We start from the raw sequence: 17,394 nt of genomic DNA, 5'->3' as shown, positions 1-17,394 counted from the left end.
ATATATTTATATATATATTTATATATATATATTTATATATATTTATATATATATATATATATATATATATATATATATATATTTATATATATATATATATTTATATATATATATTTATATATATATATATATATAGATATATATATATATATATATATATATTTATATATAGATATAGATATATATAGATATATATATATATATATATATATATATATATATATATATATATATATATATATATATATATATGAATGATCAAAGGACATAAAAGTGCCCGTAGTTGAAGAATTACCCAATTACGATCACCTGTTCTTCACCAATTACATCATCTGTTTCAAATCACATCAATATTTAACCAATTTACTTGATTGCTAGCCCTAAATTGCTCCTGTCACAACTTTTTTTGTAATGTTGCAAGAACCAAAATTGTAATACATGTTTGTTTTGAAAAAAAAACTAAACAATAAAAAAAAAGAATCATGAGGAACACAATAAATAATGTTTGTTATATTGTCTGCAATGAAATACACATCAAAGTAATTTAAAAAATCACTTCTTTTTATTTGAGTTTTCCATACTGTTCCAACTTTTTCTGATTTAGGGTTGTATTGTCCATTATTAGTTCATATTAGTTCATGCTTGTTGTCAATTATCCCTTGGGTAATCCACTTACTTGGGGAACACAGGTTTCTCTGAAAGCAAAGAAAAAGAAGACAGGACAAGTCTGGGCAAGACATTTAGTGTGTACTGTATGTTAATTTTAAAAAAGAAACACTTTTGTTCACCGTTCAGTGTTAGTGGCAACAGTAAACAGTTTTTATCTATCGCAGACTTGCTTACATACAGTAGTGCTGATACACACTCCAACATCACACGCTAGATTCCCTTCAGCTTAATAATTGTCCAATGGTAGCTCTTAACTAGGTGAAGAGGGCAATGGTTTATCTTTTGTGTATTTGACAAGAGTGAGAAAGCTAAAATGTGCGAAAATGGGATATTTGAATGCCAATTTCCTCAAAATTCAAATCAGATTGTTTCATTTGCACCCCCTTTACCTCTTTAATTCAACTTTACCATAAAAGCCATATGTGTGAGGGATGCATTGGATATCAAACAATAACATGAAAAGCTTCCCTTATCCCCGCCTACCCACATCTTTCATTCGCTCATTCATTTTCCTTCGGCTTATTCTCTGTTTCAGAGGTCTCCACAGTGGAATAAACCACCAACTATTCCAGCATATGTTTTATTCAGAGGATGCCCTTCCAGCCACAACCCATTACTGGGAAACACCCATACACACACTCGTACACTACAGCCAATTTATTTTATCTAATTTACCTACAGTGCATGTCACTGGACTGTGGGAGAAACCGGAGCACCCAGAGGAAGAGAACATGCAAACTCCACACAATAATGCCGGGACTTGAACCAGCAATCTTCTTCTAAGGCAACAGTGCTAACCACTGAGCCACCATGCCGCTTCTCTTGTCTTTCTCTATTTTATTTTCATTCATTCATTTTCTTGTTGGCTTAGTCCCTTTATTAATCCAGGGTCGCCACAGCGGAATGAACCGCCAACTTATCCAGCAAGTTTTTACGCAGCGGATGCCCTTCCAGTCGCAACCCATCTCTGGGAAACATCCACACACATATTCACACACACACACTCATACACAACGGACAATTTAGCCTACCCAATTCACCGCATGTCTTTAGACTGTGGGGGAAACCGGACCATCCGGAGGAAACCCACGCGAAGGCAGGGAGCTATTTTATTTTTGCAATTGCAATTATAAAACAATGTCTTATGATTTAACTATTGGCACAGTTTGTTGATATTTTATTTATAAGAAAAATATTGGGTTGTTTTCCACACATTTATTGGTAAAACTCTTTTAGTTTGACTTAAGTTAAATTTACTTTAAAAAGTGAGTACGTCAGCTGCCTTAATTTGATAAAGTAAATGAACTATGTGCATAAACATATTTTTTAAAAAAATCACAAAAATTTTAACTTGACAGTTCCAAGTTACAATCTGTTAATTCACTTTTTAAGTAAGGTCAGCTTTTCACCTTTACGGCAATGGGTTCATTAATTTTTGTAAGTAAATTAAATAAAACCGCCAAATATTTGGCCACAATATGGACAAACTGATGAATTGTGTAAAGATTTTAAATGACATTTTTAACCAAACAGCTTGTTTACCAATTTAGGCTAGAAACAACCCAGCATTTTTCAGAGTGTATCATGAATGCTTTAAATGGCACCTATTTTACCCAATTTTCAAGATTTAAGATAAAACTTTTGTGTCTTCAGAACATGTCTGTAACGTTTCAGCACAAAGCACCCATCAGATTATTTAATATACCTTTCAGAATATTGGAATTTTCTGTTCTGAACATGATGTAGCTGTTTTTGATGCCTGTGCCTTTAATGCTAGTTCTCCACGTCCATTGTTCCCATGTGCCTGTCAGAGTGTGTGTCCAGCACATGTTTTACGCAGCAAATACCCTTCCAGCTGCAACCCATCTCTGGGAAACATCCATACACACTCATTCACACTCACACACTATGGACAATTTAGCCTACCCAATTCACCTGTACCGCATGTCTTTAGACTGTGGGGAAAACCGGAGCACCCGGAGGAATGCGGGGAGAACATACAAACTCCACACAGAAACGCCAACTGACCCAGCTGAGGCTCGAACCAGCGACCTTCTTGCTGTGAGGCGACAGCACTACCTACTGCACCACCTTGTCGCCCGAAAAGCCTTCAGCTTTTCCATTTACAAAGTTCCCCATGTAAATAGCAAGTGTGCCATAGCGTGACGTAACTGACTCTTAAAGGGAATGGGAGATGAGACTCTGATTGGTTTAATGCACGTTATGCTCAAAACACACCCATAACTCATTAAGAGAATAAGCACAACCCTGTTAGACCATGCGCCGGGGCGCAGAGCATATTTTTCTATCCCTAAAATAACAATCAGACACGCCCTTATTGCTTTTGCGTCATGTGCTTTAGACTTTGCACCTAAATCGTTAAAATAGAGCCCCAAATGTTTGAACACAGCAAAATCCATTGACAGATATAGCTTCAGCAAAATAAAAACATTTTTTGGCACATTATTAAAAACATTCATGTATGAGCATTTTACTCTGATGATTATTGGTTCAGAACATTCTGAAAAGGAAATTTGTGACGCTCAATAATCAGGACGTGGAACCCAATTGCAAGTAAAAGTTATTTAATGAAGATCACAGACAAAAGACAGAGAAAATGGTGAGTGGCTGGAAGTACACAGTCTTTTAGCAGGAATAACAGTAGCGATCTTGGTCGGCAGCGCCGATAGAAAGTTCATGACACTCGTCAACAGAGTGAATCAAACAGTCATCATCAAAGGAACCGGAAGCATCCGAAAGTGAAACGAGGAAGCAACCGAGCCACTCACCACCAGCGAGAATCAGCGAGAGGATCCTGACAAGAGACAAAACACCGTGAGCATACAACGAACTGACAAAGTGAGACAGGAACGCTGAACATTTATAGGCACAAAAATGCGCTACACCTGTAGCGCGCTGATTAACAGCCGAGCGGTGACACGCAATAGTTCCGGTAACAAGGATCATGTGACCGCTCAGCTGATGCCACGAAAACAAACACCCACTGACAGGCACGCGAGTCCCACACAAGCACAGAGAGAGAAGCACACACACTTAGAAACACATACCATAAATAATGAACTGTCACACAACGCAGACACTTCAAATGAAGAGCAGATAGATCCACAACCGTGACAGAAATTGAGTAAACTTTTTAACGTATTTTGTCAAAAAAGTGTATAATTTGTACAAATTTATACAATTTCATTCATATGAAAAGTATGCCTTTTAAAAGGATGCATGCCCCCAAACCCCCCACCCCATCATTAGGAGATTACCAAATCATAATAAAATATACTAATGAAATCCATATGATTACGATCATACAAACTACCCACTAAATCAAAAAGAAACAAACTACAACTAGATACAAATAAAATTTCATTTAACATTTCTGAAGATGTTCACACTAGTCTAGTGCAATGCATTGGTTATGTTTAATAATTGAAGGTGCCATGAAGTGCTTTGAAATGTGATTTTTTTTTTTTTTTTTATGTAATCTCAACCTAAACACGAACAGAGGGTGGGATATAGAGTAGCTCCTCTCCTTTTAAAAAACAGCCAATAGTGTTTTCTTTCATCACCCTTCTTCTAGTGAGAGTGGTTTAGCTCAGGCGGGTCAAATTAAAGGTGTATTAAAAGGGACGGGGCATCTCAGGGGACATACTTCTATACTATATTTAGGCAGAAGTGACCAACAAGATTTACATGTTCATATCAGTTTTCTATGAATTTTGTCACTGTTTTGGAGCGCATTAGCTTATAGATGTCCTGAAAACGAACAATACTTTTACTAACAAATAAAAAATGTATTTCACAATTTCATTGGACCTTTAAACAGCACACTTTCTTATTAATTATCTTAAATGAATGGAATTGAAATGTGACAACACTGTAACATCTGATTTAGCCATATATAACAGCTTAACGTTTTATTTCATCTAATGAAAAATATACATATACAAATTAAAACAGTTTCTCCATTTAAAAAATGCGTAAAATAAAAAGTAAATTAATTTTGGAGTTTGACAGTGGGCACACAATGTGTTTAAACAGATAAAAAAACACATTCAAACGTTCCAGAAAGTAACTGGACCACTAATGTCTATAAATGTATTAAAAGAATAGCATTGTTCTAATAATAGCAGGGCACATTGTAATGTAGTATTACAATGTCTCCCATCTGTACAACTAGAAGCTACTTGTTAGCATTATAGAACTGTCTAAGCGTCCCCTAAATATCACACTGTGAATTTTAAACAAAAGCAGATTTTTCTCACTTTAAATCAAAGATGGCCAAACTAGGGCCAAAGCTGACCCATAGTAACCTTTTATTTGCCCCACCATCCCATCTGAGGCCCCGTTTACACTAGTGCGTTTTAGTTTTAAAACGGCGTTTTAGATCAAAAACGATCTGCGTCCACACTAGCATTTTACTAGCGTCTCTGAACATATCTCCATCCACACTACGCCACCAAAAACGTATATCACGTGACCATTCGCGCACTCTGGGCATGCGCGTTCTAGTATAAACAGAAAGCATGCTTCTCGCTCGGCATTTGATTATTGTTAGTCAACAAACGCCGGTTGAACATTAAACGCGATGGCAAAGAAGGCAAGAGAGGTATTTTTGTGGACAGACGACGAGGTCGAGTTGTTACTAAACGTAACAAATGAATAACTGCACAATGGCGCCTAAAACACACAATAGTGCAAACATCACTCTCATTTCTGTGCCCATGTTGTTGTTTATGGTACTGTTTTCCGGTAGCGTTAAAGCCATGTGTTATAGTCATGTGATAGAGGCTTGACGAATAAGGTAAGGATACGCAATGACACAAAAGCCCCAATCAGGTAGCGAATCGCAGCAGTCGCGCCTCCGTTTTCAGATGTCTCCGTTTTTCCTCATCCACACTAAGCAAAGCAGCAGCGTTTCAGAATGAAAACGGCCTCTCCACCGTTTTCAAAACGCTCCGTTTTCGGCATTTGAGAACTCCAGCGTAGTGTGGATGGATGGCGTAACCGTAGCAAAACTTATGCGTTTTAAAACGAAAACGCATTAGTGTAAACGGGGCCTGAGACAAGAGGAATGTGACAGGATACACATTAATATCCACTTATGTATGGATATTTGTTATTTTAATGCACAAAATAAACCTGATTTATTGTCCACAAACCAGGACTGAAGCGTCTTCTTTTATAATTGTACTGACACGTGACTGTGGTGATAAAGACGGTAAAATCGGTGTAATTCATTACAAACATGCATTGTTTTAAAAACGTTTTAAACATGTAAAACTCATTCTTCATTTCATGATGACTGATGATCACAGAGAGCCGAACAGATCTTTTAATCCCAGTTGTTTTGCGCTTGTCCTGTTTTGTTAATATGATTATGGTAGCGCTGACTACTGTGGGCGGGACCGAGAGCCGTGCGAGCCCAATGAAGCGAGCGTTTACAAGTGTAGAGTCCCATGAAGGAGATTCAGGTGGAAAGTTTTGCTTTGTGTTTACCTTATGATTAAATTTGTTGCACATCAGCTGGTTCCTGCCTCTGAATGGGCGAGTTTGAGCTACTTCTACATTACGGTATCATTCAGAAAAAACAAAACAACAGCAAAGAAACTTGACACAGAGGAACATAAAAACCTATATCCAGCTAGCATTTCGGAAGTGTTATTGAAGAGCAACTCAAACAGCTCTGAGAAGTATAAATGCACGGCAACGTGCAAAGCATGCGCCGTCCGTGGGTCATGCCGATCACTCAACGCAGAAGTGTAAATAAGGTTACATGGATTTCTACAAAGACAAGTTAATACGTGGCCGTCAATCAACTCGGTAGGCGGGGAAATCACACTCCTAAGGCCCCGTTTCACACTCTCGGGCATGCGCTGCAGCTTTTCAACCCAGATGAGAGCTGTGCTGGTCGGACTACTCATCAAACATCTCCCGTTGGATCTAATCTCACTATATTTGCTAAACATGATATTTAATCAATCTTGTCGTATATCTAACAACATATTTCCCGACTTTGGTCTTTGAATCGATTGCTTGTTCTCAGGTAACGTGTTTTGGCTGAGCGCAAAGCTAAGTTAATAATTAATGTAACCACGTACATTCTGTATATTGACTGATCGCTTACCTTTATTTCGCATAATGTATAAACTTATTGTGCGTTATACTTTCAAAAGGGCTATTATTGATTATAAAAACTGACATTCAGTAAAGCAAAGGATACGTTTCGTATTTTCAATGAAAATGAAAGGAGGCAGTGATGTTATATAGGCTCTGTTTTATTATAAATATGCTGTTTGTTAAGTTGTTAATATCAAAATGAAAATAGGCAGTTCCTAAATCATGTTTTCATTTTATTGTTGAGAAAGTGAAACAACATAGCAAGGATGATGTGATTAAGATTATAAAGTACACTGTTCCCTTTATAGATTCACCGGACATTTCCTCGAGGGTCTGTTTTCCATATCAAACTTGCGAAGTCTGAACTTACAGGGAGAGGATGCGAGACTGAACTGTGTGTGTGGGCTACTTAAAGGGCCATGAAACCCCCTTGTTTCAGCAGGGTGTTTTCACACCTCTACTTTGGAAAAAGTCAGAAAAGTGGGCGTGTCCAGCTCTGTTTAGGGGGGAGTGTCGGAGGAACTAAAGTGGGATGGTGTGGGAGTGTCTATTTGGGCACGCGCGAGTTTCAGTCAAAATACACACACATGAGAAAGTGATGGTGTTTAACCTACATGGACATCTGTAGTCGAATTATTTGCCAAATTATTAAATGTTGGACTTTAACTGCAGTTTGGCTCTTTCATTCAGGGAATTCATTCATGCCCCTCGCGACAAACGCGATATTTGATTCGAGGATCTGCTCTAAGCGTGTATTTTTTTATGCAATGTTTGATACCGCACGGCGAATGAGAGAAAAAAAACTCAGCATTTCCCGGAAACTTAGATGCACACAGCAGGTAGCGTCAGAAAGCCGCGTGTGTGATTCCGGTCACAAAATGCAGTGCTATGTTTGCACTCAGTGCAATAGTTAACTTAATTCGATACAAACAAACTGAATAAACAAAGAGCACTTGTCGCTCACTTACCAAATCTGTAGAGACAGGACAATCACCAGCAACTAGAGCCGCGTCTTTATGAAGAGGAGACTAACGTTACAAGCGAATCCGGATTTCAGCGTTTGCAGATGAGAATAGCTCTCAGTTAAACAATGTTCCTCCTTAGACACGTAAGTTATTGTTGTCGAGCGTAGCGTACACTGTTAATCCACACGTGATCCAGCTGAGCTCTCACAGAGAGAAAATGAAAACGAAACTTAATGGCAGCAAACTATAAAAGCAACACTTCACGCTTGTTTTGCCAACACAATGTGGCGTCTCTGTGGCGTAAACGCGGTGACAGTAATGAATATTAATGAAGTTGCACAATAGAGCGCGCTGATTGGTTTGAACCAAGCCTTACTCATGCATTAATGCATCACACTGTAAGACGTAATAAGACTCACTCAGGCACAGACGCCCAGTCTGCACGCTGGAATACAACGCTATTATGTCATGACCGTGACGCAGCTTCAAAAATTCGTTTCAAACAGGAAGTACGAATTTGCTTGAAATAACGCAAAAACAACCAATTTACACTTTTTAGTGAAATATAGGTGTCCTAATAGTATTTTTAGCAGTGTGGGACACATATACGACTGTCAACAGCTCAAAAAATGTGTTTTGGTGTTTCGTGACCCTTTAATATTGAGGAAAAGCCCCAATCAGAGAGGTGAATGTCTGCAGCCCCGCCTCCGTTTTCAGATGTCTCCGTTTTCCTCCATCCACACTGAGACGGAGCAGCAACGATTTAGAAGGAAAACGGCCTCTTCAGCGTTTTCGAAATGCTCCGTTTTCGGTGCTCGAAAAACGTACCAAAACTTATGCGTTTTAAAACAAAAACGCATTAGTGTAAACAGGGCCTAAGTGACGTTGCGGCGAACCTCAAAATGGGAGGGATTTGGATGCTATTTTAACGTCAGGAAATACAAAAAAAGACTCTTGTTATCTTCATATTACTCCAATATGACTGTAGATTCACAATACCTACACACAGTTGTGTACAAACAGCTTCCAAAAGATGATTTGGGTGCCCTTTAAGACAAAAATTGATGGAAACCTGTAACCATTGACTTCCATATTATTTGTTTTTCTTACTATGAAAGTCAATAGTCAGCTCTTTTCAAAATATTCTATTTTGTTTACAACAGAAGACAGAAACTCATGACGATTTAGAACCACTCAGGGATGAGTAAATAGTTTGTAAATGTACATTTTTGGGTGAAATAAAGTAAATGTTGCCATTGTGTTCCCATATAGTGTTGATATAGCAGCTAGTAAAACTGTACATGTTGTTATGCTAATGGCACGAGTGCAACGTTTCCACTTAGACAGTGTTAGTTTGTGCCCTGCTCATCCCAAACACCTATCCCGAGGTGGATGAACAATACATTTAAACCTTTTATTAAACTAAATTGATGTTTTCATCTGTCTGTGTGTGTTAAATTCCGATTTCTCTTACGCTCCAGTTACCCTGAAGCTAGCTTAAAGCAAGCAGGCACACACAGCAGCCGCTCAGACACATCAGCACGGCAGCTGGCCTACTTTGTATCAGTCTATTAGCCAAAGCCGAGGCAAGTCCCCACACACTCAATCAGCTCTTAGCTGCATTTGGGACAAAGGTTTGGGGGGAAGGGCTTGATGTTTCTAACAGAGGCTCTAACTTATTTTAGGGTGTAGCTGTTGGCCCTCAGGAGCTCCCGATCTCACTCTAAACACCGCTGGAGGCCCGAGGGCTTAATCTGTTTACTTGCATTTCCTACACCTAGCTCATACTCCTCCCCCAGGGCAGCCAACAGTCTCCCACCTCGGCCAACACGATGCCCTCCCTGGCCTCATCCGCATGCGTGAAAACCAGCAGCTCCCAGCACAAGACCATTGGAGAGGGTGTAAATGGATTCAAATAGGGGAATGACAATAGAGATGGTGTTAAGAGACCGCCTCTGGATCAGCCGTCCTACAAAGACAGAAATAGAGTGATAGACATGTGAGAGGTTGTATTTGTCACTGGAAAATATGTTTACAAGTACAACAGTGTTTAAACAGCTCCCAGATATTCCTGTCAATAGAAAGCTTTCATATATATCTATACATATTTTTCTTTCAAATATTTTCTGCACTGATGTTTGCTTTTTGTTCAAACTACTTAATTAAAATAAACTGAATCTACACAATTCTTGAGTTTTTTTGGGGGGGACAACTTAATTGGTGTATGTTCAATCAACTTAAATTTGTAAATACAAATAAGTTAACTTAATTCCTTCATGTTGTCCCAACACAAATTGATTGTGAACAGTTCCGATTGTGAACAGTTCCACACTGTTCCTTCATTCCTTCAACACAAATCGATTAAGCTAACCTAATTGTTTTTACAAATTCAAGTGGATTGAACATACAACAATTAAGTTGGCTCCAAAAAACTCAAGATTTGTGTTTATTACGCTCAATTTAAAAAAAAAAAGGTTGAACAAGCAGAAAAAATATGTTCTCTGGATGTATGTGCTGTTTAACTCGCCTAACTCATGTTGCAGCAGTAAAATCAATCAAAACTCACACAGGTCACATTCCACATCCTGCACTATTCTCCTGTCAACAGTGCCACTGTATATTACAGAAAAATAACTTCAGAGAAAAAAATAAATAAACATTGGTCCCGTACACTGCTAATAGCTACTCTGACGGCCCGTTTCCATTGAGTGGTACGGTATGGTTCGGTACGCTTTTATGGTTGTTTCCACTGTCAAAAGGCGTACCATACAACTTTTTCGGCAAAAGGCAGAGCTAGACGCGCAGCTGAAAGCTACTGGTTTACAGAGATATGTCAGCAACAAGCCAGAATGAAAACAAAGGAACCGCCATGTTTTAAATACACAGCTGAGACATTACACCGTAATAATATATACATATAATAACTAGCCAGGGTCGACTCAAGCTCAAACAAACCTTGTCGTCTTGATGAACAGCCACAAAGCCAAGAGAAACAAAACCTGCTGTGCCTTTTTGTTGTTTTACGAGCCCGTCTAAAAGTGCAAGCGGTTTCACTTTCTCCAGAGAACCTGCAATCTTGTCTATATTTGAAATAACAAACTTTTTGGGCTCATATTAACAACGAGCCCGCGAAGCCATAAAAAACAGCAGCAAATAATGTGTCAGCAACCTAAAACATAAACAAACTGCCATGTTTAACTATTATCATCACCTTCTGGACTATTATGAACTCAGAACGATAAAAGTACTTTCTAACAAGAGGCTACATGTGCTACTGAAGATTAAAGACAGATGAGAGGTTTGCACTGACTGTGGGCTATGTTGCATGTTGTTTTTGAACCTAAATAAGGACTAAATGTATGTTGTGTGCAGTTTTTCTGTAAGTGGTAACATATCAGAGACTGTAGGGGTCTTTATGTGTTCATATATGTAGCATTAATTGCAGACGTTACAGTAAGTTATATCTGCACCTTAATCTGCACTTATAATCATAGTTTTTAGAAAAAACAGTAATAAACATTTTGTGTATAAAGCATCTGTTTTGTGAGAAGTGCTTTTCATATGATGTGTGAATGACCCGTACAGCTTTACTGTGGACCATTGGTACCCTTTTAGAAGTGGAAACGCAAGCCTGATAAATGTGACCAAACGCGGGGTCATGCGTCAAGTCTCGCAGGTTGCTGCGGTGCAAAGTTCAAGCTTGGTGGACTCTGACCTGCGAAATCACATCACTTGACTGCGTGAGACCAACCGAGAATCAAAACATGACCTCTTTGGACAGAAATTTAAAACATGGACCAATCGCTCGCTTTTAAAAATTTCTAATAATCTTGTTTAATCCCGCCCCTTTTCGCAGCGCCGCACGACAGAATTTCGCACACACAAACTCTAGTGTGACCGCAGCATTACTGGTGACGTGGAGCCGAATCACAGCATATAGCTGACCAATCAGAGTCTTTTGAGGGCAGGCCCTTCAGTGGAACTAGGAAACGTTTTCATGTTAGCAGAGTAGCTGTATATAATCAAAGTAAGATTTATGAAAAAAATTATCTGATTTTCTGCACGTGAAGCATGAGCACACATTGCTTTGCATCTTATAAACACAACCAAGCCTTGAAATTACACTCTGGACCACCCCTTTAACACTATTGTGTTTACAAATGTGTTTAAAAAAATTCTCTCCATTAAAAGGCACTTTCAATTCAAAGAATTACATTTTCACATGAGGCCTAATCATTTTGACTTGAACTGTAAATTAATATAATTTGTGTATTTGTGACAGTGGATTACGCTTGAACTTATAGTGCCCTGGGAACAGCGGATGAAGAAAGCAAATGAAAGGAAACGCTTAAAGTACCGGGAGCTAGTAGAGAAGTGCCAGGAAGTGCCTTGAACCGGGCCAAAGCACGGCATGCATATGGGCCTGAGCACGCTTGCGTTATCCATGATGCACTGTTCAGTAAGAAGAGCTCTCGCTCAGCACAGTGGACATTGCTTTAGTTATACCGTTTTAGTCGTTTGATTTACAGTGACACGCTGTCAAATATTTCGCCGAACAGATCAGCCACCTTTGACGCTCGTAAACAATCATAAAGTCATTAAGAGGTTTGCTAAAGGTGCAGCTTACGTGCATTGAGGGGTTTGCGACTTTAATAAACTACGATGGTTTGTGTTCATTGAACAGTAAGAATGATGGATAAACACATGTGAAACAGTCCCTTAAAAGTCACGTCTCGTCTTCAGTTTCAGGCTCAGGTGCACTTTGCACTGACACTACAAGCGTACCGCGCCAAAGCCCAAGTGAACCGCGCTTAGGCACACCTCTTCCAACCAGGCTAGGACCTGCCAAGTAAACCGTGCCCGAGCCAGATTCAGAGCACTAACACTTCTCAAATGATCCGGGAAACGGTTCAGATAGCATAGAGTGAGTGCGGCCTTCAACCAACTAGGCCTAGCAATAGCAGGTAAAAAGAGGGCCATTAGGTCTGTTGGTGAAGCTGATCTGTTGGTGATGGCTAGTGGAATGCAAACTGGGGTTTGATCACAGAACTCCCAATCTGTGATTTCCACAGAAATACAGTAGGAAATCCCAGTTTTCCTATAAAGCTGAAAGAATGGTTGAAATCTTTACAGCAATGTGAACATTAAATATACTTCTTTCAGGTTGGTCACATTTACATTTCTCTTTATGCAGATTGACTTGCTTTTTTTGTTTGTGGCTCTGTATATATTGTACATGTTTGTTGTATTTTATTCTTGGTTGTTTTTTTTATTTTTTAATGTAAAGCCTAACCAGAGACGAGGGCTGCAAAATTAGCTTTACGCTATATGCCCTATGTACGCAACATCGGTTATCTTTGTAAAACAATGTCAAGTGTTTCGTCCCTGTTAAATAAACAAGCAAATAAAATAAAAAAAATCAACCTCAGCTGGGTCACCTGGGTGAGGGTGTCTGCTGCTGAAAGACACAAATCCCCCTATGACCCTAGGATATGTCACTGACAGTGCATCTAGATCAGGGGTCACCAACATTTTGGAAGCTGAGAGCTACTTGGGTGCCAATTAGTGTGAAGGGCTATCAGTTATTAAATAACACATTTTTCTTAATTTACTTTTAATTATATGTTATTATTAATAATTAATCATATTCATCTATGTGAAGACATTGATCATGTTAATGATTTCTCACAGTAGTTGTCAACAATGATTTAACAAGTTAGATAAATATCAATATGCAACACTTCATTTGTCTGAAATAGTTTTTAAACTTTTTTTTTTTAATATATAACAAAGTAATTTTCAAATTTACACCAATGCAAGTGTAATTTAAAAAGAATACCTATAAAAATATTAGATGCAGCTTACTCATATGTGGTGCTATGGTGAGCTATTTTTAAAACAGGCCTGCAGGCAACTCATGTGAACCTGGCGGGCTACCTGGTGCCCACGGGCACCATGTTGGTGACCCCTGATCTAGATGATGTATCTTCAACACTGTTTTGTGTTTTTTTCGTCAAAATATTTGTGTTCATTTAACATGACTTCTTGGAAGTATAAGAACTCACTGGAAGTCACTTTAAGCTGAATATTATCTTGCAAATTATCTACAAAAATATTATACAGTATAAGAAATTACAACTATTATGTGTGCAAATGTGTTGAAAAACTCTCCGTTAAAAGCACTTTTAGAGAATTACACTTTCACAGGAGGTCTAATCAATTTGACTTGAACGGTGTTATTATTTTGAGCCACGCAGTTATTTTAGGAGGTGACACAACTAGGACACGTCTCATGGAGTCTATTTTAGTAGTCGCCTACTACCAGACTCTTTTCACCGAAAGCCCACGAGTACAGTTTGTGAAATAAAGTGATATTACAATACTACAAATGGTTTTTCAAATTTTATTACAAACGATTGCTTCGAACAATTGCTATTTCTTTTGTCTTCAGAAAGTTATTTTTGCTTTGTGGATCACTCTGCCTCTTGAAAAATCTAGTAGTTCCATGAGTCAGCTCTGCTCTTTCTCTAGTCTCTCTCTTTCTCATGACCAAGGTATATCTCCATGACTACAGGATCTTCAGAGGTTCAGGTTGCAGAGGTGGGTGTGTGGGTAGGTGTGAGCTGGAGTCGTGGTAAATGAGTCTGCACAAGCACTGAAAACGCGGAAGAATGCATACATTTGCTTGATTCAGATTCTTTTACCAAATCTCTCCCTGCTGCTTTTTTTAATGAGCGTGACTGGAATGTAAAGTGCTGAATGAAGAGAATAGAGACCCAGAAAAAGTCTGGACTAATTGGGAATCAAAGACAAAGTCACTATTGGTTTCTTTGTTTTTAACATTTCGTCATTGGTAAAAGTTTGCACTTTGCAAACCATTTTGACCCCTTTAGTTGTCTCACTGCTAAATATGGTCCCCTAAACCATTTCAATGTGGTCATGTCATTGGCCTATAAACATTCCCTGCTTGTTATAAACCTATTTCGTAATTGTAACAAGAGGCAATTCAATCATAACTTATCGTTAAAACAGCTATGATAACTTTATTTATCAATTTGTAGCTCTTTATAGATTCTCTGAAGCCAAAGACATTAAAAATGTACAACAGGAAATACGTTGGACCATTGTTTTTGTTTACATACCTAAAAATGGTCTATGCAAGAATGGAAGGATTGTTTATTCAGCTTTCAGATAAAGCATAAACCCCAATTTCCAAATATATGACTGATTTTGTGGCCCAGGGTCATAATTCATTTCATTTAATTTTCTTGTCGGCTTAGTCCTTTTATTAATCTGGGGTTGCCACAGCGAAATGAACCGCCAACTTATCCAGCAAGTTTTTACGCAGCAGATGCCCTTCCAGCCGCAACCCATCTCTGGGAAACATCCACACATACACTCACACACTACGGACAATTTAGCCAACCCAATTCACCTGTACCGCATGTCTTTGGACTGTGGGGGAAACCGGAGTACCCGGAGGAAACCCACGCGAAAGCAGGGAGAACATGCAAACTCCACACAGAAACTGAGCCGAGGATCGAACCAGCGAGCTTCTTGCTGTGAGGCAAACGTGCTACCCACTGCGCCACTGCGTCGCCAGGGTCATATTTGTCAATACAATACTATTTTAATGAACATAGATTAATTAATCTCAGTTTACAAATGGGGTTATAAATATAAGAATTGTTTTTCACTTCTGGTTCTGGAATGTAGTTACTACACTGACAAAAGTCTTGTCATTAACCCCAGTAGTGAGAGCAGCAAATAATAACTTGACTTACAGTTGATCATTTGGAAAAGAGGCATATAGGGTAGAGTTTTCCTGTAAATCATCTGTTGAATTGCAATCATCACAAATACTGCAGAAGACCTATTGGAACCCGCATACAGCCAAGATTTTCACAGAAATTAGTCAAGTTTAGTGAAGAAAAAATCATGATTTGGGTTGCATTCAGAGTGGATGGCAACATCTACAGCCTGAGGTATCAAAGACATCTGTGCTGCCCATTACAAACCACAGGAGAGGGCAGATTCTTCAGCAGGATAACACCCCTTCTCAAACTTCAGCCTCCACATCAATGTTCCTGAAAGCAAAGAAGGTCAAGGTGCTCAAAGATTGGCCAGCCCAGTTACCAGACATGAACATTATTGAGCATGTCTGGGGTAAGATGGAGGAGGTATTGAAGATGAATCCAAAGAATCTTGATAAACGAGTCATACACAATATTAATTCCTTTTCCACTTCACCATGACTTTATCTTCTATACCAGGGGTGTCAAACACAATTCCTGGAGGGCCGAAGCCCTGCACAGTTTAGTTCCAACCCTGCTCCAACACACTTACCTGTAGGTTTCAAACAAGCCAGAAGGACTCAATTAGTTTGATCAGATGTGTTTAATTAGGGTTGGAACTAAACTGTTCAGAGCTGCGGCCCTTTTGGAACTGAGTTTGACACCTGTGTTCTATACTGTACAATATTCTGTTAAGTGACAAGACTTTTGTCTAAGCAAAGTCAGACCTTACTGTCCTAATTAAATAATTAAAAATCAAGACATGATCATATTTAATTTTGGTAAATAAGCATAATAGAGACTTTTGCCTTTCATATAATTAACTTCTGATATCAAATGATCAACTAGAAGACAAATTATGATTTGTTTTTCCGAAAATTTGTAGAGACGACAAGACTTTTGTCAGGTAGTGTTGATTCCTCTACTATTGTGGTGTTTCTTTTTTGATTACACCAGAAGTAAATACATATCAACTTAGTGCATGGATGGAATTCACAAGAGTGCCTAAGTTGCACATGACTGACTGAATAGAATGTAATAACCATAAATAATGGATGAAATTACAACACTGAAATAACAGCTTATGTTCGTGCATCGATCAGATGCTTGTGGATGTTGCGTTATAGCAACAGCAGGCTTTCAGGGCATTTCAGTGGTATTTCTTTCAAAAGAAGAACATAATGTGGCATTTTATCTAACAAAGAAATATGATAAAGCCCTTTGTGATGTGCATTTTGTTATTTTTGAATTCTATGAATGGTGCTCAAAATACTATAGATGACATGATTCAGTTTTGTTGTGTAAATTAAAGTGGGAAACTTTTAGAAGATATCAGTGTTTGTGACCTTGGACAACTAAATGTTGCACAGGTGTTTAGCAATAGCCAACAAATGCATAGTATAGGTGAAATCTTTTTCTTTCATGCCAAATATCATCCAAATATTAAGTAAAGAACATGTTCCATGAATATACACTCACCGGCCACTTCATTAGGTACACCTTACTAGTACCTGGTTGGACTCCTTTTTGCCTTCAGAACAGCTTTAATCGCTCCTTCTCAAACTTCAGCATCCACATTAAAGTTCCTGAAAGCAAAGAAGGTCAAGGTGCTTAAGGATTGGCCAGCCCAGTCACCAGATATGAACATTATTAAGCATGTCTGGGGTAAGATGAAGGAGGAGTCATTGAAGATGAATCCAAAGAATCTTGATGAACAAGTCCTGCAAGAATGCTTTCTTTGCCAATCCAGATGACTTTATTAATAAGTTATTTAAGCCATTGCAGGGATACATGAATGCAGTCGTCCAAGCTCATAGGAGTCACACACAATA

General features: G+C 38.6%; 1 long non-coding RNA gene across 3 annotated transcripts in view; it reads right to left on the bottom strand.

Moving 5' to 3' along the window:
- Positions 1-546: 546 nt before the first annotated feature.
- The window catches only part of LOC103911185 (uncharacterized), a 44,381-nt gene continuing 27,533 nt past the window's right edge, over positions 547-17,394 (bottom strand). The window contains exons 4-7 of one of the 3 annotated variants that reach the window (XR_012407706.1): positions 17,042-17,148; positions 8,421-9,738; positions 3,800-7,209; positions 1,534-3,190 (exon numbers count right to left, since the gene is read on the bottom strand). This is a non-coding gene — a long non-coding RNA (uncharacterized lncRNA). Of the gene's footprint in view, positions 3,191-3,799; positions 7,213-8,420; positions 9,739-17,041; positions 17,149-17,394 lie in introns of all 3 variants that reach the window. The other 2 variants (XR_012407704.1, XR_012407705.1) reach the window with 2 other exon arrangements.

This window comes from Danio rerio, chromosome 6 (assembly GCF_049306965.1).
Source record: "Danio rerio strain Tuebingen ecotype United States chromosome 6, GRCz12tu, whole genome shotgun sequence".
NCBI classification, from domain to species: Eukaryota; Metazoa; Chordata; class Actinopteri; order Cypriniformes; family Danionidae; genus Danio; species Danio rerio.
This window is presented reverse-complemented; position numbering and strand designations above follow the sequence as displayed.